The 25,851-nt window shown below is 39.5% G+C and overlaps 1 protein-coding gene across 1 annotated transcript in view; it reads right to left on the bottom strand.

The window, feature by feature from the left end:
* SLC7A11 (solute carrier family 7 member 11) overlaps nucleotides 1-25,851 on the bottom strand; it is a 1,258,598-nt gene that overhangs the window by 186,902 nt on the left and 1,045,845 nt on the right. The gene's annotated exons all lie outside the window — the stretch shown is intronic.

Raw genomic sequence — 25,851 nt, 5'->3', positions numbered from 1 at the left:
CCATGCCATTCTCTTATTTTCTCTCACTTTATGATGTTCAATGTGGAAGTTGCCATAGTAGAGGTGCTCACAATGCTCTAAGCTTACCTAAGCATCTGCTTCAGTGCTTGATGCTGGCTTCCCTCAGCTTCAAAAGGAATGCATTAAGGTACATTCATCAGTATTTAATATGCAAGTTACAAAAGCCTGACTGTCGTCGTCATCATCATCATCATCATCGCCATCATCATCAGCATCAGTCTTATTTTCCCAGTTTCTACATGGGGTCAGAGTGTCATGCCAGCTGTTGCCATCGCTCTGTGTTCAGTGACACTCTCCTGACTTCTTTGATATTTAAATCTGTCACAGATCTTCTTTCACACAATCCATCCACCTCTTTGCTTGATGCCTTAATTTCCTCTTGCATTCTTCCTGTCTCTCCAAAATCATCTTTGCCAGGTTGCCTTCCTCTTTTCTGCACATGTGCCTGAGCCACCATAATCTGTTCTCTTTGACCTTTTCTGCAATTGGAGCTACCTTGGCTTTTGTTCTTATCTCCTCATTTCTTCATCTGTCCCACGGTGTGGATCCTAGCACCCATCTCAGACACTTCATCTCCATCACCTCTAGCTTCCTCAACTGCTCTGCCTTTATACCCTAGGTTCCTGTACCACACAGTAGTACTGGTTGCAACACTGTTTTATATACCTTACTTTTCAGCTTCTTTGGCATTTTTTCTGTCATACACTACGCCTGACACTCTGTGCCAGTTGGCTGCAGCCCCTCTGATTCTAGCCTCCTTATTCAGACTTCCCTTCACCTTAGCCATCCGTCTCAGATATTTGAAGTTGTTGACTTGTTCCATTGTTTTCCTTTCTGTCTCATTTCCCAACTTCTTCTGAACTCCACAGTTTGCTACCATTACAACTCTCTTATTTGTACACAGATTAACTCCTCATGCCTTCAGTTTTGCATTCCATTCCACTATCCTTTGCTGAGGTTCTTGCTCACAGTCTGCCTGTAATTCCACATTGTCTGTATACAGCAGCTTTGTTGATCTGTCCCCATTGACCTGTTTGCTAATGTAGTCCATCATCAGTATGAACAGTAGTGGGATTACAACCAAAGCCTGTATATACCCACTGGAAACCCTTCTGTGATACTGAACACTGGTCATATTTCAGTCACTAGGTCCTTGTACATAGCCTGTCCTAATTTTACTAATATTTCTTGGACTTCAAACCACCATAGGAATTCCCAAATCAGCTTTCTTGGGACTTCATCATGTGCTTTCTCCAAGACTAGAAGTACCCAGTTGGGCTCTTTCCTCATTTCTAGCTTCTTCTAAACTATCTGTCTCACTGAAAAGATTGTGTCAGTTGTGCTGTATCTTGATCTGAATTTAAACTTCTCATCCTCCACCTTACTTTTTATTACTCTGCATATTTGTTTATCAATCATCCTCTCCAGAACTCTCATGCAGCATGACAAGAGTTTGATACTTCTGTACTGCCCGCAGTTGTAAATGTCCCCTTTGTTCTTGTACTCTGGCAGAAGATATGCTTATTCTCCAGTCATGTGGGATACTGCTTTCTCACTACACTGCTATGAGCACCCTTTGGAGTAATTTCTCCCTTGCTTCACCCAGCATCTTAATCATATTTGCCGTGACCTCATCTGAGCCTGCTATTTTCCCTGATTTTGTTTTCATTAATGCTGTTCTTACTTATTTATGGTGGGCTCCTCATCTTCTCTCATCACAGGCTATGTCTGGGGAAAGTACAGCTTCTGTGGGGTTTTCATCTTTCATAGGTTCATAGGTAATGAACCAAACACAGGGGAAACTCCAGCACAGAAGACCAAGAAACCAACAAAAAGATGGCTGCAGCGAGCTACAAACAGATGGAGGCAGAACATGAAAATGGCTTAAAATATTTTATTAAACATCTTGAAATGTTAATATTAAGCACTTTTGTCCTGTTCTCATCAAGACTTCTTCAGAATAACACCTTCAACAAAAAGAGCACCTTTTATAGTAATTCAAACTCAATAAAATTATCTCTTACTCACATAATTAATTAAAATTAATTGAAACTAATTGAAAAACATTAAAATACAAGAACGTTTAAAGGAATGAATGAACATGCACACCATATAGAAAGTCCTGATAAAACATCCTTATAAAAATCCAAATACAATATATAAAACCTTAGGAAATGAATATAAAACTTTCCAATCACCCCATTTCTACATTATCTTATTCAAAAACATTCTTTCAAAACATGAAAAGAACCAGTTATTTAAAAGCTTTACATAATCTGTACTCATGTATGTTGTTGTAAATAAATATTCTATAAATAAGTAAAAAATATTTTCTCACACCATAAACAATGTAAAGCAGGCAGCATCTTACAATAACCAATGTTCTGAAAAATAAAATGATTTAAAAGCATTAACATTTTGAATCCCTATGCTTTATGACAGGTTTTTATGGAAAAGTAATCATTTAAGCCTGGGGGGTGAAGGCATTTAGTTTAAATTGCCATAGGATTTCTTCATATTGCAATTGATTCGTATAAGGAGATGAGGTGCATGGCAAAGAGGAGTTGGCAAAGGCTAAGGATAAGGCGTATGAAGAGTTGTATGAAAGGTTGGACACTAAAGAGGGAGAAAAGGACCTGTACCGATTGGCTAGACAGAGGGACCGAGCTAGTAAAGATGTGCAGCAGGCAAAGGTGATAAAGGATAATGAGGGAAATGTACTCACAAATGAGGAGAGTGTGTTGAGCAGATGGAAAGAGTACTTTGAGGGGCTGATGAATGAAGAGAATGAGAGGGAGAGAAGATTGGATGATGTGCTGATAGTGAATCATGAAGTGCAGTGGATTAGCAAGGAGGAAGTAAGGATAGCTATGAAGAGGATGAAGAATGGAAAGGCTGTTGGTCCAGATGACATAACTGGGGGAAGCATGGAGATGTTTAGGTGAAATGGCAGTGGAGTTTTTAACTAGATTTTTTAATGAAATCTTGGAAAGTGAGAGGATGCCTGGGGAATGGAGAAAAAGTGTTTTGGTACCAATTTTTAAGAGTAAGGGTGATGTGTAGAGCTGCAATAACTACAGAGGGATTAAACTGATCAGTCACAGCATGAAGTTATGGGAAAGAGTAGTGTAAGCTAGGTTAAGAAGGGACGTGATGATTAGTGGTCTGCAGTATGGTTTCATGCTGGGAAAGAGCACTACAGATGCAATGTTTGCTCTGAGGGTGTTGATGGAGAAGTACAGAGAAGGTCAGAAGGAGTTGCATTGTGTCTTTGTGGACTTAGAGAAAGTATATGACAGGGTGTCTAGAGAGGAGTTGTGGTATTGTATGAGGAAATTCGGGAGTGTCAGAGAAGTATGTATGAGTTGTACAGGATATGTACAAGGGTAGTATGACAGCAGTGAGGTATGCGGTGGGAGTGACGGATGCATTTAAGGTGGAGGTGGGATTACATCAAGGATCAGCTCTGAGCCCTTTCTTGTTTGCAATGGTGATGGACAGGCTGGCAGACGAGATCAGACAGGAGTCCCCATGGACTATGATGTTTGCAGATGACATTGTGATCTGTAGTGAGAGTATGGAACAGGTGGAGGAGACCCTGGAGAGGTGGAGATATGTTCTAGTGAGAAGAGGAATGAAGGTCAGCAGGACTAAGACAGAATATATGTGTGTGAATGAGGGGGAGGATAGAGGAATGGTGTGGATGCAGGGAGTAGAGGTGGAAAAGGTGTAGGAGGTTAAATACTTGGGATCAACAGTTCAGAGCAATAGTGAGTGTAGAAGAGAGGTGAAGAAGAGAGTACAGGCAGGATGGAGTGGTTGGAGAAGAGTGTCAGGAGTGATTTGTGACAGACGAGTACCAGTAAGAGTGAAAGGGAAGGTCTACAAGAGGGTAGTGAGACCAGCTATGTTATATGGGTGGGAGGCAGTAGCAATGACAAAAAGGCAGGAGTCAGAGCTGGACGTGGCAGAGTTAAAGATCTTAAGATTTGCACTGGGTGTGACGATGGTGGACAGGATTAGGAATAAGTATATTAGTGGGTCAGCCCAGGTTGGAAGGTTTGGAGACAAAGCCAGAGAGGCAAGATTACATGGGTTTGGACATGGACTGAGGAGGGATTCAGAGTATATTAGGAATAATATTCTAAGGATGAAGCTGCCAGGTAACAGGAAAAGAGGAAGGCCTAAGATAAGGTTTATGGATGTGGTGAGAGAGGACATGCAGGTGGTTGGGGTGACAGAGCAAGATGGAGAGGACAGGAAGAAATGGAAACAGATGATCTGCTATAGCGACCCCTAACAGGAGAAGCCGAAAGAAAAAGAAGAAGAAGAATCCCCACCCCTAGCATCTACAACCACTTGCTCTAAAATGCCAAAACCTAACTCACAGTAGGTGAGTTTATCTAAGGTGTGCTTGAATGATGCATTATTATTATTATTCTTTGTTTTAATGTTGTACAAATGCTCATATATACATTTCATAAATGGTCTCTGTGTTTTGCCTACATAGAAACCTGCACATATTTTGCACATTGCCAAATAAACAATCCCTTAACTAGAACAATTTTCGTTTTTAAAGAAAATTTTACTATGAAAAGCATTTTCAAAAACAACTGATTCTCTCTCATAAATATACCTACTGTATCCACATCTTCCACATTTCTTAGTACCACTTCTTTTTCCTTGTCTAGTAGCTTTAAATTTCCCTCAAAAATATTTTAAGAGCTCTGCCAGTTTTAAATACAAGCTTAGGGTCCACACCAACAACCCCTATTAATTCAGGATTGAACCTTATCATATTCCAATTGTTTAAAATAACCCTTTTAACGCTTTCTGTAGCATAATTGTATTCAATCACCATAGTCTTCTTAAAGTCCCCTTCTGGTCTGGGGATCTCATTCCATTTATCAATATTCTTAACTACTAATATTTGTTTATATTTAGTCCCCCATCCCATGATGATTTCTTGTGAGATATTAGAAAGTGACTGACCAAGGTACCCTTTCTCGAGGAACAAACCAGAAATAAAATTTATCTCTTCCAGAAAATCATTACAATCTGAAGTCATTCTTACAGCTTGAGCATATTGCCCCTTTACAATACTCTCTTTTTGCTTAAAAGGGTGTGTGCTTGAAAAAGGTAAATAACAGTTACTAAATGTTGGTTTTCTGTAAATTCTAGATCTAAACTTTCCTTCCACTAAATCTAGCCTTATATCTAGTGTATCTCCTTTTTATTAAAACCAAAAGCAAAAAGCAGTATCCACGATAGACAGCTCCAACCAGCAAAGTTTAAACAAATTAACCAAGTTTATTTCCAACGCACACAGAAACACTTGTATAACATAAACACCTTCACCATATATCTACTTGCGTTTTCGTCATAAAAATGACTTCATCAGATGACCAGCATACCCTCAAACATTTAATTTATACTAAAACACATCGTCTACCAATAAAAATTCACCATTAATTAATTAATTAAATATCATATTGTGTAAATCCTTTTTAAAAAATTGTATAAACTCCATTTCTTATTAAATGTTATTAAATATGTTAAATATATTAAATATATTAAATATAATGCTATAAATATATATTCAATTAAAAACAACCATTGTTTAAAACATCCATTGAAATTAAAACTTTTAAAACCATTGTGTTACATAAAGAGAAGTAGTATATCTCATTCACATAAATTTAATCTAGTCTTATTGTGTATGGAACAGTGCCCTCTCCTGACCATTTATGTTTATTACATTCAAAGTTTTGCAGGTCTCATTTTTAGTAGAGGTACTATGGAAATACAATCATTCAAACCAGGTGTTTTATCAGCTTCTAAAGTGATCTGCCACCACAGTTCTCTAAATTCAACTTTTTCTTCCCATAATCCCCCTCTAATATCACTTTTAACCTGTTCTAAAACTAAGAATTTATATTTGTAAACAGGACAAACTTTAGTATGCTTAAATAAAGCATTACTTTCTTTTCCTACTGAGATTTCATAAACATGTTCGTAGATCCTTCCTTTTAATTTCCTTTCAGTCTTTCCTATGTAGAAGGATCCACATTTTTCACAAATAGCTAAATATATTATGCCTTTAGATTCACAATTATAAAATTCTCCACTATTTACATATCTTCCTCTGCTTTCTAAAAATATTCTATCATTATTAATAATGTATGTACACTGGGTACAATGCCCACATTTGTATGTACCTATTCTGTTTCTCCTTTTATCTGTCTTGTTTCTATTACTACTATTCTCTATTATAGATCTTATATTTTGTGAATTCTTAAAAGTTACTTTCTGTGGTATAGTAGCTAAATTTTCTATGTCAGTCAAAGCTACGAATTTCCCCCATTCTTTTAAAAATATTTTTTTGACTACATTATTCAATCCATTGTATTCAAGCACCAACGTTTGCTGGAATTCTTCTCTTTCATACGTTTTATTATTATCTATTTCATTACTAGAATCCTTCTTTTTGTATATGGGGCAAAATTTATCATGTCTCCCTTTTTCCACCGCCTGTCTTATTTGTGTAATAAATGCTAATGCATAACTTCTCTCTAGAAACATTTTTTCTAAGAGGTCACATTCTTTTTTAAAATCTACATCAGAGCTTGTCATTCTACTTCCTCGAACAAACTGTCCCTTCACTATGTTTCTTTTGCAGTGAAAGGGGTGGGCACTCTCAAAATGTAAATAGGAATTACAAAAAGTATCCTTTCTAAATATTCTAGTTCTTAGTTCATGTCCATCTTTATATACTTCTAAATCCAAATAATGTACGTTAGATTCGGATATATTATATGTGAATTTTAGGAAATTAGTAGTATTTTCTATATATTCCAAAAATTCTGTGAATTTTTCTTTTCCAGCTGTCCACAAAATTAAAATGTCATCCAGGAACCTTCTATATATCTTCCAACAATTCTTAAATTCTGAATTAAATATATATTTTTCTTCCCAATAGGCAAGTATTAAATTAGCATATGTAGGGGCGCAAGCCGCACCCATTGCTACCCCCTGTTTTTGCTGATAAAATTCCCCATTAAAATAAATAAAATTATTCTTCAAGACCAATTCCATTAGCCAAGTACTTATTAATTTCTCATTTTGTGTTAATACTACATCTTCATAAACAATTTTCTCAAACATTTTTGTCCCTTCATCGTATGGGATGCAGGAAAATAAATCAATAATGTCTATTGTGACAAACAATAATTGATCATTAACAGGACTATCAGGTAATTCCATCAATAAGTCCCAAGAGTCTTTCAAAATACATTTCCTTTATATCCATACACTTTTTAATTTTTTATCTATAAATTTGGCTAAAGGATAAAGTTGAATTTAGAGAACTGTGGTAGCAGATCACTTTAGAAGCTGATAAAACACCTGGTTTGAATGATTGTATTTCCATAGTACCGCTACTAAAAATGAGAGCTGCAAAACTTTGAATGTAATAAACATGAATGGTCAGGAGAGGGCACTGTTCCATACACAATAAGACTAGATTAAATTTATGTGAATGAGATATACTACTTCTCTTTATGTAACACAATGGTTTTAAAAGTTTTAATTTCAATGGATGTTTTAAACAATGGTTGTTTTTAATTGAATATATATTTATAGCATTATATTTAATATATTTAATATATTTAACATATTTAATAACATTTAATAAGAAATGGAGTTTATACAATTTTTTAAAAAGGATTTACACAATATGATATTTAATTAATTAATTAATGGTGAATTTTTATTGGTAGACAATGATGTGTTTTAGTATAAATTAAATGTTTTAGGGTATGCTGGTCATCTGATGAAGTCATTTTTATGACGAAAACGCAAGTAGATGTATGGTGAAGATGTTTATGTTATACAAGTGTCTCTGTGTGCATTGGAAATAAACTTGGTTAATTTGTTTAAACTTTGCTGGTTGGAGCCATCTATCGTGGATACTGCTTTTTGCTTTTGGTTTTGGTGACTATTGGCAGTATCATCCATTTTTTCGCATTTCCTTTTTATTAAAACAAAATGTAAACTTCAAAAAGCCAGTTGTGTGATTTAAATAATCAATAAATGCAACAATATTCTCTTCGTGACCCTCCCAAGCAATGAAAATGTCATCCAGAAATCTTGTATATAATTTAATATACTGCCAATACTCAGAAATTAAAATTAATTTTTTATTACAACTAAACAAATCCAAGTTGGCATAAAATGGGACACATGCTACACCCATTGCTACACCCCTAACTTGCTGGAAGGTCTCTACTTGGATGAAAATAAAATTATTCTCGAACACATTCCTAATAATTTCTAAATATAAAGTAAGGTCCTGTCCTCTTAGAAATCCAAAATTGTTCAGACTATCTATAAAGATATCCAAACCCTCTTCAAATGGAATAGATGAAAACAAATCTACTATATCAATAGTAAAGAAGCACATGTTTTCTGTAACTATGTCCTGCATCAATTTCCCTAAAAAATCCCATGAATCGTTAATCATATGGGAATCTAAACTAATAACACTCTTTAAAGATCTATCCAAAAATACTTTAATACTACTAGCTGCCACAATTGGCCTATAAGAGGACTTTTAGGTGTGGTGATTGTTCTATGTGGAAGCTTGTGTATGAGGCTGATGGGATCTGTATCAATGGTCATCATCTTAGGTCCTCCCATTATTGTAATTGTAACAGAAGGGGTGTTATATACATTGCTTTATGCACTGAATTTTGTTCCTTCTATGTGGGTAAAACACAGTGGAGGTTCAGGGACCAGATATACGAACACACTTTGGACATTAGAAACAAGAACGTAAATATTGCTCTGTTTAAGAATATCTCTGAATATCCTACTCACAAGTTTTTTTTTTTTTTTTTGGATATTGTTCATAGAGATAGGGATTTGATTGAATTCAATAAGCTAAAATAGCAAATTCCCTTGAATTCTTTTACACTGCCTGATCTTAATGACAATATGTCTATTATTAGTGTATTAAAACTGCATTGGTATTTAGTATAACCCTGATAATTAATTAATGGAAATCGTTTTTTTTTTTTATTTAAGCAATAATTTGTCATGTTTTTTTATATGTTTATTTGCATATTGGTTAATTAAGGTCATGTGATGGGGAACAGGACTTTTAAATAGCTTGATTTTTTTTATTTTTTGTATTCTGAAGAAGTCTTGTTGAGACATACAGATGAAAGCACTCAATTTTATTAAATATTTTCATCTAAGAACTGTGTGCCTTCTGTTTTTCTCACCTACATTGTTTGGCCTATAAGGTGGGTTAGTTGTACTCTTAAGACTTCCAGGAATCACAAAAAATGATGATACTCTAGGTTTCTCAACTTTTTGAAAGCTTACAAACACTGGGGAAATTCTATTATCCAAAAGCAAATGTTCTAACATTAAATCAATTTTTCAGTAAGCAATATTTATTTCATTCCTTGAGACAGGGAGGTAAGAACTAGTATCATGCAAAATCTGAAGCACAATTGAAGAATAATCAGACATATCTACCAGAACAGTCCCACCCTCTTTGTCCAGCTGCATAATTCTAAGATTTGAATCATCAATCAGCTCATTTCTTTTTGAGTAAGCTTATGTTTCTTATACGACCTCTTGCTTTCCAAAAGATTATATAAGTCTGTCATGCATGCTGATTCAAACATTTGTCAAATGGGGTGTAAAGTTGGATTAAAAGATCTGTTTCTAAAAATATATCATTCTTCAAATCTTGAACTTTCTGCTGTCCTTTAAACAATAACACAAAATTCATTTTCCTGATAAACAGTTTCAACTCAATCAAAGAATCACATACATCAAATTTTCTTGAAGGGATAAACTTCAAACCTTTCTCAAAGATGGAAAAATGTTCTGGGGTGATAGGAACATTAGTTAAATTATAAATGTGATATCCATTAAAAGTATAATTCACCCCATCAAGGTCAACTTAAATCACTACATTCTTGTCTTTCTTTTCACCTTTCCTTGACTTTTCCCCTTCCCTTTTATGTTTGTAAAATCTGAATCATTATCACTTACATCACCAGCAGAACTCGGTGTGTGTGTGTGTGTGTGTGTGTGGGGGGGGGTTAACAACCAAACTGTCACAGGGGTAAAATTATCCAAATTCCTTACTCCTTACCCAACGTCTGTAATTTTCCTATCCACATATTCAGGACCTATGTCCCTACATGATAAGTGAACACTCCTGTATGTAAAATTGAACACTTTTCCTTTAAAAGGGTATGGTTTACTATCCTGATATTGCTTAGAGTCCCTAATTAAATTATTTTGTTTCCTTTTGATAATTTCTATATGTTCTAAGAAAAGCATGTTTGTATATATCCTTATAGTAATCAAAATGTAAATGTTTCCTAATAACATCATACAACCTATCAACTTCCCACAATAAATGCTCTATCTTTTATTGTATTTAATAATCATTGATATTAATTCAAATCTGAATCTATCAAACAAGCTGTTAAAATCATTAATCATTTCGTCATTAAAAATAAAACTGTTTGAATATTTAAAAACATTTAACCTCTGAGGTAAAATACAACATTTAAGACATTCTTCTAAATACAAAATATCCAGTTTAGCACTTTTAATTTTAAACAATTTAGACTCCAGTTCACAAATTCTTTTTTTCAAGGAGCCCATAAAATAAGCCTTTCTTTCCTCAAAACATCTATCAATGGGCTCCATTCTATGAAAAACATTCTTGTTATTAAAAAAATTTGCCCATTCCTCAAAATGTCCACTTTATTAAAATTAAACATATGTTGATTGTTATGTTGTTCGGGTGCTTTAATGCGCTGGGCAGAAAAAGAACTTTGAGAAACAGTACCTTTAAAATGGCATAGAGCACCACAATCATCCCTTATGGAGTCAGAAATAATATTCTCCCTTACAGTTTGATCCACAGTGTCCAAATCAAATCCAACTTCTTGGAAAGATGATGGCAACGTAAGCTGTTCTCAAATGGCATCATGTCCTAAATCTTTTGAAGAACCACCAGAAACCAAATCATTCGCAGATGTAGAAGGGACTGCCTTATTTTGTTCACACAACCCAATTGGTTGGCTACACGGAAGAGAGTTCCCTGTCAGAATAAGTAATTCCACCAATTGTGATAGCTCTCCTTTCATCCACTGTACCTCAGCACAAAACTGAATAAATGCAGTTGGCATCCTTGTTTCACTGAACAAAGAATTAGCATAGACAGCCCCTTCACGTTCCAGCTGTATTGACCCCTTCGTATGTAGATGCTCTCAACAATCTCCAAATAATAAGCCAAAACCAAAACAAAGGGGAAATTCCACCAGCACAGAAAACTAAGAAACCAACGAAAAATTGTATGCAGCGATTTATGCTGTGGACCAACTGTTTCAAGGGAGATTACTTTGCAGTCACTCATACTACTCAAATGTCCTTTCCTTACTAGGAGGACATCTATCTGAGTTGCATTTTGGCTACTCTTGTATGTGATCTTATGAATGTCTCTTTTTCTGAACCATGTGTTGGCTACTATCAAGCCATTTGTCAGACAGATGTCTAGAATGGCCTTTTGTTCTATATTCCTATTGCCCCACCCATGTGGACCCAGGCAGTACTTGTATATTTTTCCATATGTCCTGATATGTGCATTTAAGTCACCCATTATTAACATAATTTATGTCTTCCTGCTTTATCTAGTAGGTCCTGTAACTGCTGTGTGTACTCTTTTCGTCACTATCACAACTTGGCTGTGGAGCATTAGGCTGAGATTATAAATACTGCTCTATCATTAGGATGGAGTTTGATTGCCATGAATCTGTCACTATTTCTGAAGATATGCCTCACTTTTCTTCTGAAGCCTTTACCTCACCAAAATTCCACACCATTTCTGACCTGTCCTCCTGAGTAGTAGACTCTGGATCCCAAGCCAAGTGGCTTTGCAGCACTGCCTTTCTATTGTGTCTCCTGGATACATAGGACATCCAGGCTCCTCCTTACCATCATGTCATCCACTTCCATGCCATGTCCTATCAGTAAACCTACACTGAGTGTAACACTTTTTTTCATGTTTAACAGGTTAATTAGTATCCAGATTTTGACCAACTGAGTTATCCCAGGTAACCCAAGCTGGGCAACAGGACACCAGCCAGCCAGTAGCTTACTGACTCAGAGCTGCTGGGCTTTATGGTAGGCACACATTGGCCAATAGGGCCACATATACTCCTCCTACCATTAGGATGTGTCCCTGGTGTAGATTGAAGTAAGCCAGTACCTTGGCCCACTTATCATCAGCAAATACCAATGCCCATTTGGTGACATTAGTCAATAGGAGTGAATCACCTAGAGTCATATTTTTACACCATTGAGTGTCTAGCTCTGCCATAGCATGCAGTCTGTGATCCATGTTCTCCTACCATGAGGATACTGATCACAATAATGCCCAAAGTGGTTGGCTTATATAACTCTTCCCCCTATAGGGCACCATGTAGAGTCTTTGCTACTGCGCATAGCTCATTATTTTGGTGAGATTGAGATGGAAACACATAATTTTTAGAAATTGAAAAATCCCCACAGAGACACAGGGAGAACATGCAAACTCCAAACAGGCATTGGCCAAAGGGCAGGATCAAAACTTATACCTTGAGCATGAGAAATAAAGATCAGGTTGATGACTCAAAGTTTACTGGAGAGAAAGCACAACTGGCCTTGCTGACTTTAACTCAGTGCTTAATTTCAAACTGACATGGATTTTTATGCCTATAAATTCAGGGCTGTTACTGTCATCAGTTTGATGTACATCATAGCCATAACAAATGATGACAACATAGCTTTCATCTGTTTTAGCTCATGCCTCTAAAATTTACATTTGTTAAGTAGTATCAGTGTCTGTGGGCTCCTTCCAATAATTAAATACAGCCAAAATTGCCTAGCAGTTAACTAATAGGTGTTGCCCGCTCTGTGGAATTATCTTATTTACTACAGAATCAAAACTAAAAAAGTAAGAATTTCATACAGGCAAATCAATTAGTAAAAACTACAAGAAAAATCTAGCCATGCTAGAGTTTTCACTGTGTGATACCTTAAACCTCCTGGAATAGAGGCCCATGGGATATATATATATATATATATATATATATATATATATATATATATATATATATATATATGTAAATATATATATATATATATATACATATATATATATATATATATATATATATATATATATATATGTATATGTAAATATATATATATATATATATATATATATATAGTTTCACTTCATAACATCGAACGCTCATAACATCTAATTGCAAAACAGAGAGACCAAATGATTGAAAATTCAAAACATCTAAAACTCATAACATCGAATCTCACAACATCAAAAATGTATAAAATTGAGTAATGTATAAGCAGACATGTAAATGTTATAGTTTATTCTGTTAATCTGTATATAGTGTTTATAATGCCACTCTGTACGTGTGTTTAGGCCATACATGTAGTGATTTAGACATTTCCCCGGATTCACGAATCCTCCGTGTAAGACTAAATAAGTCTTACTCGGAGGCTGTAGTTGAATGGTATGATGTCAGTGTGCCATGAATATTCATGAGGGCATGCTGACTCAACCGTAAGTCTAACACGGACCATGTAGGACGGCAGGGGGCATGTCCGACTGTCGAGCAGTCTAAATGTCCATGCCCCTGCAAGGGTTCGAAAAATAAAATGAAAACACACAAGTGCGAGTCCGCTCAAATGTCCTTGCACCCAACACCACACTCCCTGACATTGTAAACCCCCATCACAGTTATAAAAAGTAAAACATTAAATTTATTTTTTTTAAATTCCCGAAATAGCTGCCCTTATTTGTGAGTGTGTGCGCGGGTGTGCCCATTGCTTAGCTGCAGTTAGCAATTCTGACATGGAAGAGCATAAGAAAGAATGTTTATGCAAATCACACCAAATAGCAACAGTGTAATGGTAGAGCGTGCGCGCAAAGAGGAGGCACTTACGGTTTGAGTCCCACCACTCCCTTTCTTATTTATGTTTTAAATCAGTATATGAAATAATACCTGACATATATGATTAAAATATTAGTAAAAAGCAGTGAAATGGCCTATGTATCAGTGAACAAAATATATATTTTTAAAGGATCCTGATATATAATTGCCCACAGTTAAGCAGCACTTTACCCAGTGCAATTGAGTTGCCCATAGTTAAATTGCACTTTACCCAGCGCAATAGAGATGCCCATTGTTAAATAGCGCTTTACCCAGCGCAATAGAGGTGCCCATAGCTAAATAGCACTTTAACCAGCACAATCTGTTTGCATGGACGTGTGTGCCACGCCAACCAGGGCACCGTAGGGCAATGTGGAGCAATGTAGAGCAAAGTTGCTTAAACACCGCCACACCCCCTAGCCTGTCTGGACAGTATTAAAATAAAATGACTGACAAGGTTCGAACCCAGGACTCTGTGCACCATAAATCAAACTACTGAACCACTAAGCCATGACAGCTTAGGGGAAACAGCCACTGTTAACATACATATACTTAGAAATGGTAGATTAACCATTACTAAGCAGGTCTGCAGTCAGCCGAGAATTTTTAAAAATGGCCAATCACAAAAAAGTGCAGGAAATGCGGCATATTTAAGCCCCATAGGCGGGAATACTCACCATAACTGATTGTAGCTCACATCTGCAGTTAGAATGGCTGGTGCTGGAGAGGGTACACGCTTCCGAGTGCAACGTTGGGGCATCGAGGAGTCAAAATACATTGTTTGGCTCCTTGTCTACCGTCATGAGTCAAGACTCCTGCAGGGCCAGTTCCAAGGGACGGAGTACAAGGCAGAGGCTTGGAATCAGTTAGGTCATGACTTCGCTAGTGTCAGAGGCATTCCTCGGACTGGTGAGCAGGTCTGTCACCACCATGCAGACCTGAAGAGATGGAAGCAGGACCGCCTGAACCAATGGATACAGGAGGCCCGTGGGATGCAAGATGCCCCACAACTGAGTAGGTAGCCATGGAATGCAGTATGTAAGAATTGATAATTAATTCTGTATAATGGATAGGTATGTCTCACTATCCCTTCATTTACTTCACAGCTGCAGGTGACCGTGCTGCGAATCAGCAAGCCTATGCAGATAGGCTGTTAAGGCTGCGCCACCAGGAAGGTTAGTGATTATTTGGCATGTATTGTTATATAAAATAGGGGAGAGAGCATGAAAGAAAGTGTTGTAGTCAAATAATACAGCCATAAAATGCCCTGAATAAGTCCTCTGCATGTACTGCCATATAAAAAAGTCAGAGATCCAGAAAAAGAGTGTAGTAACGCATTAAGAAAGGTAAAATATGTCCGAAATAATATCTCTGCAGGTACTGTCATATAAAATAAGTGAGCGAGCCTGAAAAAAGAGTATTCTAACCTATTAATAAAGGTATAATATGTCTTGAATATGTCTTCCATATGCACTGTTATATCAAATAAAGGAGCGAGCCTGTGGAAAAGTGTGCAATGTAATTAATAAAGGTATAAAACCCGGAGTGTGTCTGTGTCACTTACTTTGAAATGTTGTTGTACCCTTGCATTATACAAATAGTGCTGTTTTAATAAGTTCTGGCAACCCAGAGTTGTGCAGTCCCATCTAAAGTGGGTGATGGAAGTGCTAGTAGCTGTGAAGCATATATACAGTCCTCAACAGTCAGTTACTGGCTGGCATTCTAAGTAAATCTGGCACACGAGTAGCATATTTAATTTGTTCCCCTGAAATGTGAGTGTGCTTCAAGAAATGCAGGGTTCTGTACAAACTGAAGTGGAAATGTCATGTGAAAACATCCAGATATGTAGATAAAGAAATATAAATGAAATCAAGAAATATGTAGCAGTAACATCTGCATTTTGGACAGTTAGTATGTCAGATATAGGTCAGGTATATATTGAACTAGCCAAACCCATTACACAACCTAATGCATGTTGGCAAGTGTAATAATACATGTAGGGGATATACACCTGCAGTCAATAGGAATGTAGTGTAGACTAAAAGTACTTATAAGATGTTAATTGAGGTTTCTTTCTACACCCTACTGTATGTGCATAAACCATGCAATTCCACACCTCAATGGGTATGCGTACTCTCAAATATTTGTTGGGACATATGTCCTATTGTTCTATAAATATTTGCATTCACTTTGATGCATGTGCCCTGTTCAAACACCACAGTCATGGTGGCCTGTTGCTACCAATCATCCCTGCATGCTGTTGGGATACCCACTGTCGTTCAATATATGCATGTTTTATGCTTGCTGTTCAACTGTTGGAACCTTGGTGTGTTGGTTTAATGGGAATATTACTGCATGCTGTTACAACTAATCATGAATGCTGTTGTTTATGTTGTAATTAAACACACCTAATCACAGAACGCATGGGATGGCCAGTCCCAGCAGACTCACCTTTCCCTCCTCAGCTGGCGAGTGCACCTGGCACCAGCAGGTCCGGTGCCCAGCTCTGGCTCCCCTCCTCCATTGCTCCTGTGCCACCTTCAGGTAGAAGCACTGCAGGGGATGGGGATCATCCCCCCGTGCAAGCGTGGGTGGAGAAGGGCCACATGTCACCCTTCAAAGGGTCTGGGCTGTGGTGCGTAGGGAGATCTAGCGTTCAGTCGCTGATCCCCTACTCCAGCATGAGGTGAGAATGGCACATCTCATGGGTGAGCCTGCCCATCCTACGCAACCCCCAGCACAGCCACCCTCGGGGCTGTGAAGGTGCAGTGGTGACTGCCCATGGGTGGGGATCTCAGTTCCACTGTTACCATCTGTGGGCTCATGGGCTTGCGATTTCCAAACATCCATCCCCATCAGTTGTGTTCACCCACCCCATATGTGATACACCGCCCCTGTATATGTCTTGTTTGTCTTGTCTGTTAACCTCCCCAACCTACCTCCTCAAACATACCTACTTCCTGTACCTCACTTTCCACTCTCACCTGAAAAAAAAAGGTGCAATCTGTACCCACAAAAAATTACGCCCCATACATAGCTGCCCATTTCGCACACATGAACGCTGGACATGTAAACTGATAATTATAATTGACAGTACAACATACTTTGTTGTCCTCACCCCTCTCCCAGGGGTGGAAGGTTTCAAATATCACTCCAAATTTATTGTATATGCACAGCTGTTGCTGGTAAAGAAATGGGCAGTTATGGACCTTCCCTACACCCGTTCTGCACATCCTGAGCTTGTTTACTTACTGTCTGTCCTTCTTTGTGCCTCCTTTTTCACCACTTTCCTATCTCCCCATTTTCTTTTCTTTCAAAGAAATTAGCACGGGGGTTAGCGGGAGTAAGCACTTTTAAGCAGTAGTAAGCGGGTTTAAGCGAGTGTGCGCATCTGTGCGCTTAGCTAAGCGTTGCTAAGCATTGCACAAACCCACACAAACCCACTTACAACTGCTTAAAAGTGCCTTAGTCACTCTATGTTAGGGCCCTTGTTCTGCTCAGCAGCAAAAGAAAAAACCTCTGCCAGTCTTGAACCCCAGACCATTGACACACTAGACAGCATGAATTCCCACCAAGCCACAGCAGATATACAAATCACTTGGTGCTGAAATAAATATATCATGCATTACAATGAGGGGAATGTAAATGGAAATTAGGAATGGCATAACACAAATCCTGTTCTGTTGGCCTTTACCAGCAGTTGTTGTGGAATTGCATGACATGACTGTGAAAAGAGAACCAGCCATTCTAGCAGGGAATAATGTTACAGTAGCACCTTACAAACACCACACAGCATCAGACCAGGATAAACACTGGCAAAGTTGAATAGGGAAGAGGCCAGACTCCCCAACTGTGACTGCTTTACAGGGATGTCCCTGATTTGTAAACAAACATTACCTGTGCCCCTCTGAATTACTCTGAAAAGTACTAACATTAGGCAGAAAGTGGGGAATCACACTTAATGAATAATGTCAATAGGTGAGAGCAGACACTGCTTGCATGTCAGAAAAGGTGTAGTAATACATATGCTCCAATTCCCAAGAAAGTCTCAACTGCAATATGTATGTAATATATTGCAGGTGTATCTCACTTATATGCACCTTTCACTGAGGCCATTCAAATATATACCTGAGAGTATCTGAGGCCTGGCAGAGGCAGAAACACACAGGCATATCAGTATTCCTGCTGTTACACAGTCTGCAAATAGCTTTGGAAGGAGTTCCATAAGCATGCCCTTATGTAGGAGTACAACACAGAACTATCACAGGATGTAGCCATGTACTGCTAGCAACCAACTGTGACAATGCCATTGTGCCAGTGCTGAAAAGACTGGTGTGGTGCACAAGCAAAGAATAATAGGCTAACCTCTAGCTATCATCTGGATATGTCCACAGGTGGGAGTTACGTAGACAAACTACTTGCCTTGATAGACAAACAGGTACACAGCAACACTATATGTTCAGCAAGATAAACCTCACACATTAATAAAACATGCTCTGCAGTTCTTCACCCCTACCCAAATGTACGACATACCTGTATATTCAGGCAAAACCAAGGGTGTAGGCAGGCATACTCAGTACTGAAATATGTCCAGTTGTGTTGAGCAGCCTGTGCTAATGTCAACACAAACAAACCACAAACTGTTCAGAAGTGAGTCACTTAATAATTACAATATAGCAGTTCACAAACAGTGCATGTGCCACAGGAATACATTGCAATAACCACATTTGTATGGCAGTTAATTGTCTAATTCAGAAAGAAAGTACATACTCCCATGTATCCTGTGTTAGCATTTGGAGGGGTGAGTACATGTCTACACTGAGAAGTGTGTACTGGAAGCAGCAACATTCAGGTTTGAGTACAACATGCATATCACTGGCTACAACCCTAGCTTCAGATAAGAGAAATATACCAACCTTCTGACTGACACAACGGTGTCCAGAGCAAACAAGCATGGGCCCCACCTTGGAAAGCTGAAAGGGCTATGCCTACCTAACCTAGCATTTTATAGAAGTGGGCTGCAATCACAGCGAGTACTGCAATCACCATACAGTAGGCTGCATGCAATTACTGAATGGTGGGCAGCAATTGGTGCAGAGGCTGTCACATGCACATGTGCAGATATGTAGAAAAGCAGGCTGTACCTGCTGTCCACACATGAAATAATATCATTGCAGGAATAGGGAGATAGAGAGCGAGAGAGAAACAGAGACACAGACAGAGACACAGAGAAAAGAGACAGAAACAGAGACAGAAACAGAAACAGACAGAGAAATCCCAAAACAAACAACCAAAAAAAAAACCAACAACAAAACAGTAAAAACAGACGGAGCAGGGAAAACAAAGGTAAGGTATGTAACTCATATGTATGTGCCGGCATGTAGTAGATGTTCCTGAAGAGTACTCTACACACTGCAAATCATCCATATGTGGCAGCAGTACGTATCTATCTGTATCTGCACATGTGCATAGGGCAAGGGACATACTGCAACTGTTAGTGAAGGGTGGACACATATATGTCATTGAAGGTTGTTATGTGCATATATCTATGTAGCTCATAGTGTGAGGCATAGAAAACAGCTTGCAGTGCTGATATATACCGTGGTAGTTAAACGCTGTGGGACTGATTTGTCAGATCTGCTGTGTTACAGCCAGTGAGGCCTGCTAAAGCTACATGGGCTGAGGACACCAAAATGCATTCAGCACAACACTGTGCAATATAATCACATAACTGTACATCCCACAAGTGTCATATAAGTGATATCCCCACCATGAAAGGTGGACTGTACATGTGCCTATATGTACATCGATATGTAAAGCAATGGATGTGTATAGATATGTATATATATATATATATATATATATATATATATATATATATATATATATATATAGATAGATATCATTGTGTCTTTTGGCTTTTCCCGGCTAGGGGTCACCACAGCAGAAATCCGGTCTGCTAATGATTGGTAGTTGATTTTTACATGCCAAGTTACCAGCCCTGACCATTCACACGTGTTTCCACGTAGAAGATGCTCTAGCTGAAAATCGAACCGGACAGCGTCTTACTGTGAGGTGACAATGCTACCACAGCACCACCACCGCGGTATATATCTATATATATCTATATATCTATATATATATATGGGGTCATATGTACTGCAACAGGTGTGTGGTGACCAAGGCATGGACTGTAGACAAGTGTCGATACTGCAGTGCCATTCCTCCTTTCCAAAACACTGTACCCATTAACTACCACATAGGTAGAAATCAACCTAACACTGAAGGTGTGATAAGGGAACCTGGGACACAGGTGGACAGTAACCTCCTCTTTGATAAAGACAATGCCACACTAGACTTGTAATCAGTCTATGTGGTATGTGTCATGACAACAGGTGTGTCATCTAGGGAAATATAGGTCAGTGTTCCCCTCTACTCATCACAATGCTCCGTGTGGTATGTACCTCACATGACAACTACAGCAAGTGGAAAGGCCACAGACATACCTCACAAAGGGTAATACTGGCCTCAAACAGATGTCCTATGCAGACTGGCTCACAAAACCACAGCTAGACTGTATTGCATACCGCCCACACAGAGGTGACCTCGGCTGGACATACAGAAGTATGTCAGACCCATAGCTGTGTGCCAACCACCATGGCAACATATCACAATCACTCCGGGCTACACGCTCTAGGGCCCTAAACCTCGTCAGCTCACTAAACAGCACATGCTAGAGGGATAGGGTCCTATCTCAGAGATATGCTATACTCTGGAATAGACCACCTAGCAATAGCAAACAAGGCTCCTCATTAACAGTTGTCATAAATATCCCTGATGATTATTTGGGAGATTGGTTATACACCCCGGGAATCTCCTCTGTGGTTCTGGTTGACAGGGGCAAGTGAAATCAAAGTACATGTGTGGCAAAGGCCTGGGTAGCATATGGCTAGGCTGCTGTAGGCCCTAGGGCCAATAGCATCTCACCTACCTATGACACTATGCACTCACACATGTACTCAATGCAATACCTGCTATGTGAGGTTGAATAAGTGTAACGCTGAATGTGTGCAAGGTCTGTAAAGGTGTGATAGCATAGTGTGAAGTTGTATTTGACATGGTAGTGTCTATCCTAGCTGTGAGGCCAGCAAAAGATGTGTATGTTATTGTTAGGCAGACATAGTAGTATGGCATATGATGTGACATAGTTCCTTGTTTACGACTGTGGTGTCCCATTGTAGGCTAAAGCAATACATGTATGCTTAGTGAGTGGTACTGCTGGTGAATCCGACTCCCATATGAACTGTAGTACTACCTGAAGCTGTAGGCCTAAACAGCACAGTATGGTGTGTGTTCACATTGCTTGGAAACACTGTCTTGTGTGTTTCCTGTAGTCTGCACAGAGGACATAACTCAGGCATAAAGGTTTGTAAGTAGTGGCACACAGTACTGTATGGTACACAGGTAAAGCTCATCTGTTTTGGCATACAGTGGTGTGTTGCTTGTTTGTCTGATGTGTGTGTAATTATGCCTGTACCATGGCCGCAATCATATGTGTGTTACAGGGTATACGTGTGTATCTAGCAATATATATACTCTGTTACAGCAGTATGCCACCTATATTAACAACTGTGCACATATGTTAGGCAGGGCTAGGGCATCAACGACTAGGATGGTTTACTGGTACTACTGTAACTGTACTTTACATTCATTGCAATGGAGGACATCTTTGTTTGTGCATTAACGTGATATATACCCCTGTGGCAAGGTTGTGCATTGTGTCACAAACAGTGTGCCGGGTACTGTTGTATAGTGGTTTGATATATAGAGTGTGCCAGACACTGTTAGTCAGTTGTGGCCTGAGAACCAATATGTGGTATTGAACGTGTGTATCCTCTGACAGACAAACGGATGGTATATATGGCAGTGAAGTGATATATGTGGTTAAGGGTGTAAAGTGTGCCACAGGACTCGCTCACACATATTGTTAATTTCTCTTTCAGCCTGATGGCGCACCAATGTAACCCTTCTTACACAGCAGCGGAGGAAGAGGACATCCAGCAAAGCCTGGTGCAGCACTACACACTGTTGTTTTCCAGAAGCAGCCAGCACCAGCATGAGCAGACTGCACTGTGGCAAGAGCCTGTTCATCAGGTAAATGACATAGGCATGCATAACCAGACATATGAGCAGTTACGCCATCACTGCAGTGATTTAATTAGGCGTGCATCTGATATCCATGGACAACAGCTTGCCACAGGTGGTAAGGTGGCCATTCATCCCCCCTCACCAGAATGGAGGAGCTGCTCCTAAGCATGGTGGCTCCTGGACAACAACAGCAACTCCCACAGACATGTGTTGTCATGGAGGCCAGAGCCACCCAGCATGTTCACATGGAGCGTGCAGGTAACATGCCTTATCTGTAGACTACAGTTACCTGTATTGTTAGATTATGTCTACGTGAGATGTGTACTGTGTGTTTAGCAGTTGTGCTGCCTAGTGTTGTGCAATACTGATATTTGGAATATTATCTGTACACCTGTGACTGTCGACTGTTGTTCTACTGCAGTTTAGAAAACCCACAATAGCAATGCCACAGTTCAGGCCACTGATGAACTCTTTCATATTCTCGTAGGTCTGTCTGGTGTGACAGCAGGGCAGATGATCCATGCTGGTGAGTGTGGTATAACTGCAATGTTGGTAATGAAATGTGCATGTCATAGGTGAGGTGTAGGCCATGTACATGTAACACACCTACGCATAATGCATGCCGTGCATGTTTATTGTAAGATGTTGCACAGCTCAGTAATGTTAGTAGCTGCCTCAATGACATGCAATACACAGAGCATCAGACACAGTTGTGGCGACACCGTACTGCACATTGGATAGGCATAGTTGCTACAGCTGTACACAACATAACATGTTTATCATACACAGTACACCTCAACATGTTACATATGGTGATACCACACACCTGCTGTAAGGTCACACTTCAGTGTCCCACGTCATCCACACACACATGATATACTTCAGGGGTAGAGGCCTATCATGGGGCTGTGCAACACTCTTCAACACATAACACAGTCATGTTAGGCAATGCTCCCTACTGGGCACCTCACACACCCATGTACAAAGTGGCTGTGTAATTGTGAACATAGCCATGGCACTGCAGTTCAGGTACAGCATGCTAGGTGGTGGTCTGTCACACATTAGTAGCCGTGAGTGACCACATGATGCATGATGATGATGTCTCATGGTACTACACCCCATCCAGTTACAGTGACCACAGTACTACACATAGCAGTCATTGCTTTGCACCTCAATGTTGTGTGTGTGCAAACATATGCACCTATACACAATATGCATAGCATGTTGTGTGTGTGCTTACATATGCCAGTATACACAATATGCATAGCAGTTGCCATCTGTACAAAGTGACACATATATGTCCTGGAATGCTATTGGGTGTATAGGCCACATGACACACATTGAGTATGTGTGGTGTTTAATGTTGCAGTCATGTAGCATGCCATGTCATGACTGGCACCGACATATCTGCAATATGTCCCACACTCACCATAACCACTGTACAATGGCCATGTCGAGCATTTGGATTCCTTCACATCTACATGCACCACTCATCCTGTGTGTGTACATAGCATGCATGTGCTACACCTGTGCCCACTATTATCTGCTATGGACACAGACACTGTAATCAGACATGGAAATCTATGTGTCACACAGATAACACATGCAGCCATGGTATGTATACCTGTGAATGATGGTGCACAGGACATTGCAGAGCTGATAATACTTGCACAGCAATGTTGTGTCCATGTACACATTGTGTTCCAGGCTATAGCCAATCACTGAACAACTACACACATGCATCAAAGCCATGTATACTGTAATTAAATAGGGCCGTCTACACTCGCACTACATGGTCTTGAGCAACACATATTCTGCATGCTGACACGTGTGAGGTGACTGTTTCTCTTATGATACTGTCACCCACCTTCACCCACTATTGAGCATGTGTTGGATTGCTGGTGTGTGTGTGTATCTGCTGTAGTGAGGAGTGTATTTGTGTGCATGAGTTCATGTGTTCATGTGTGCATGTGTTCATGTGTGCATGTGTTCATGTGTTCATGTGTGCATGTGTGCATGTGTGCATGTGTGCTAACATCATGTACAGATTGTAAAGTGCGTTTCCTGTCTTCATAGGTTCATAGGTTCATACTAGGCTATCTGCCCTGGGGCAATTATAAGCCTAGCCCGATTCTGTATGGCTTACGCCACCCCTTGATTTGAGTATAATGTGCCCTTTTTAAGGTTTAGTTTACTGTGCCTCTGTCTAATAGTGACACGGGAGTAATCCCTGGGACAAACCTACGATCCCCCATCCACCTATCGAGATTTTTCTTGAAGAGATTCAGTGAGGTGCTCTGCCTCACATGAACTGGAATTCTATCCCAGAGCGAAGGGAGCCTCTGGGTTATGAACCTGTCCCTCCAGCAAGTTCTATTTATTTCTGTGCTGAGGTTCAAGTCCCTCGAGCGTGTGGCTCTAAGGGATTTAGATTTACTGAGGTGGAGCATGTCCATTAATTCTGGATTTGACATAGCTTTGTATGTCAGGCATAGATCGCCTCGAAGTAGGCGGTATGCAACTGAGTAGAGCTGGAGTTTTTTTAACCGAACAGCATATGGCATCTGTTTGAGACCCTTGATCCTCTTGGTGAGATACTTTTGGGGTCTTTCCAATTGCTGCAGGTGTCGGGTAAGGTACATCCCAAAAGGGGCATTGTATTCTATGATGGGCCTGATGAGGGATGAATAAAGGCACGATTACCTCTCTTGATCTAGATGTGAAACCCTCCGTGATGAGGTGGGCTATGTAGAAGGTCTTTCTAACCACTTTGGCAATGTGGTTTTCAAAGGAGAGATTGCTATCAACTTGGGTCCCCAGGTCCCTAATAACTTTCTCTGTACTTAATGGGTTTCTGCCTATGTGGTAATTTGTGGGCACAGTGTTTTTGCCAAAGGGTATGACTATACATTTTTTGGCATTTAGCTTTAAACCATGGCGCTGGCACCAGTTATCTGTCTCTATGAGACCTTTTTGAAGGATGTTTGTGTCAGCTGGAGAGTTGATTATGGTGCCCAGTTTGCAGTCGTCTGCGAACTTGGTGAGCCATAGTCCTCCCACGTTTGCCTGTACCTCGGAAAAGTATATACTGAACAAGAGTGGTCCCAGGACAGAACCCTGTGGGATGCCACTTGTGACCGGTTTCGAGTCTGACATGGCTCCAGCAACTCTCACTCTGTGGGTTCTGTCTTTGAGCCAGTTTGCGACCCATCTTGTGACATAGGGGTTTATATTTAAGCTGGATAGATTATCTATGATGCCCGAGTTGGGTATTGTGTCAAATGCCTTCGCAAGGTCCAGATAGGCTGTGTGGACTACTTTCCCTTCATCTATGGCTTTGGTGACTGTTTCGAAGAAGTCAACCAGGTTCAAAAGGCAGGATCTGCCCTTAACAAAGCCGAACTGGGTAGGATCTAGTGTCTGTAGGACCCCAATGTCTTTGTCTATGAGCTCCATGATGATCCTCTCCATAGCCTTGCAGACTAAGCTAGTCAGGCTTATGGGGCGATAGTTTCCAGGGTCTCAGAGAGGCTCCACCTTTGTGGAGTGGGAGCACTGTTGCTGTACGCCATTCTGTGGGCACATATCCTGTAGTGAGGCTGAGATTGTATAGCTGTTTTATTTGAGGGATTAGTTCCTCTTGGAGTTCATG

The sequence above is a fragment of the Protopterus annectens genome, chromosome 2.part0 (assembly GCF_019279795.1).
Source record: "Protopterus annectens isolate FY-2018-M chromosome 2.part0, PAN1.0, whole genome shotgun sequence".
NCBI lineage: Eukaryota > Metazoa > Chordata > Ceratodontiformes > Protopteridae > Protopterus > Protopterus annectens.
Note: the sequence above shows the minus strand (reverse complement) of the source record. Positions and strands in the feature narration are given on the sequence as shown.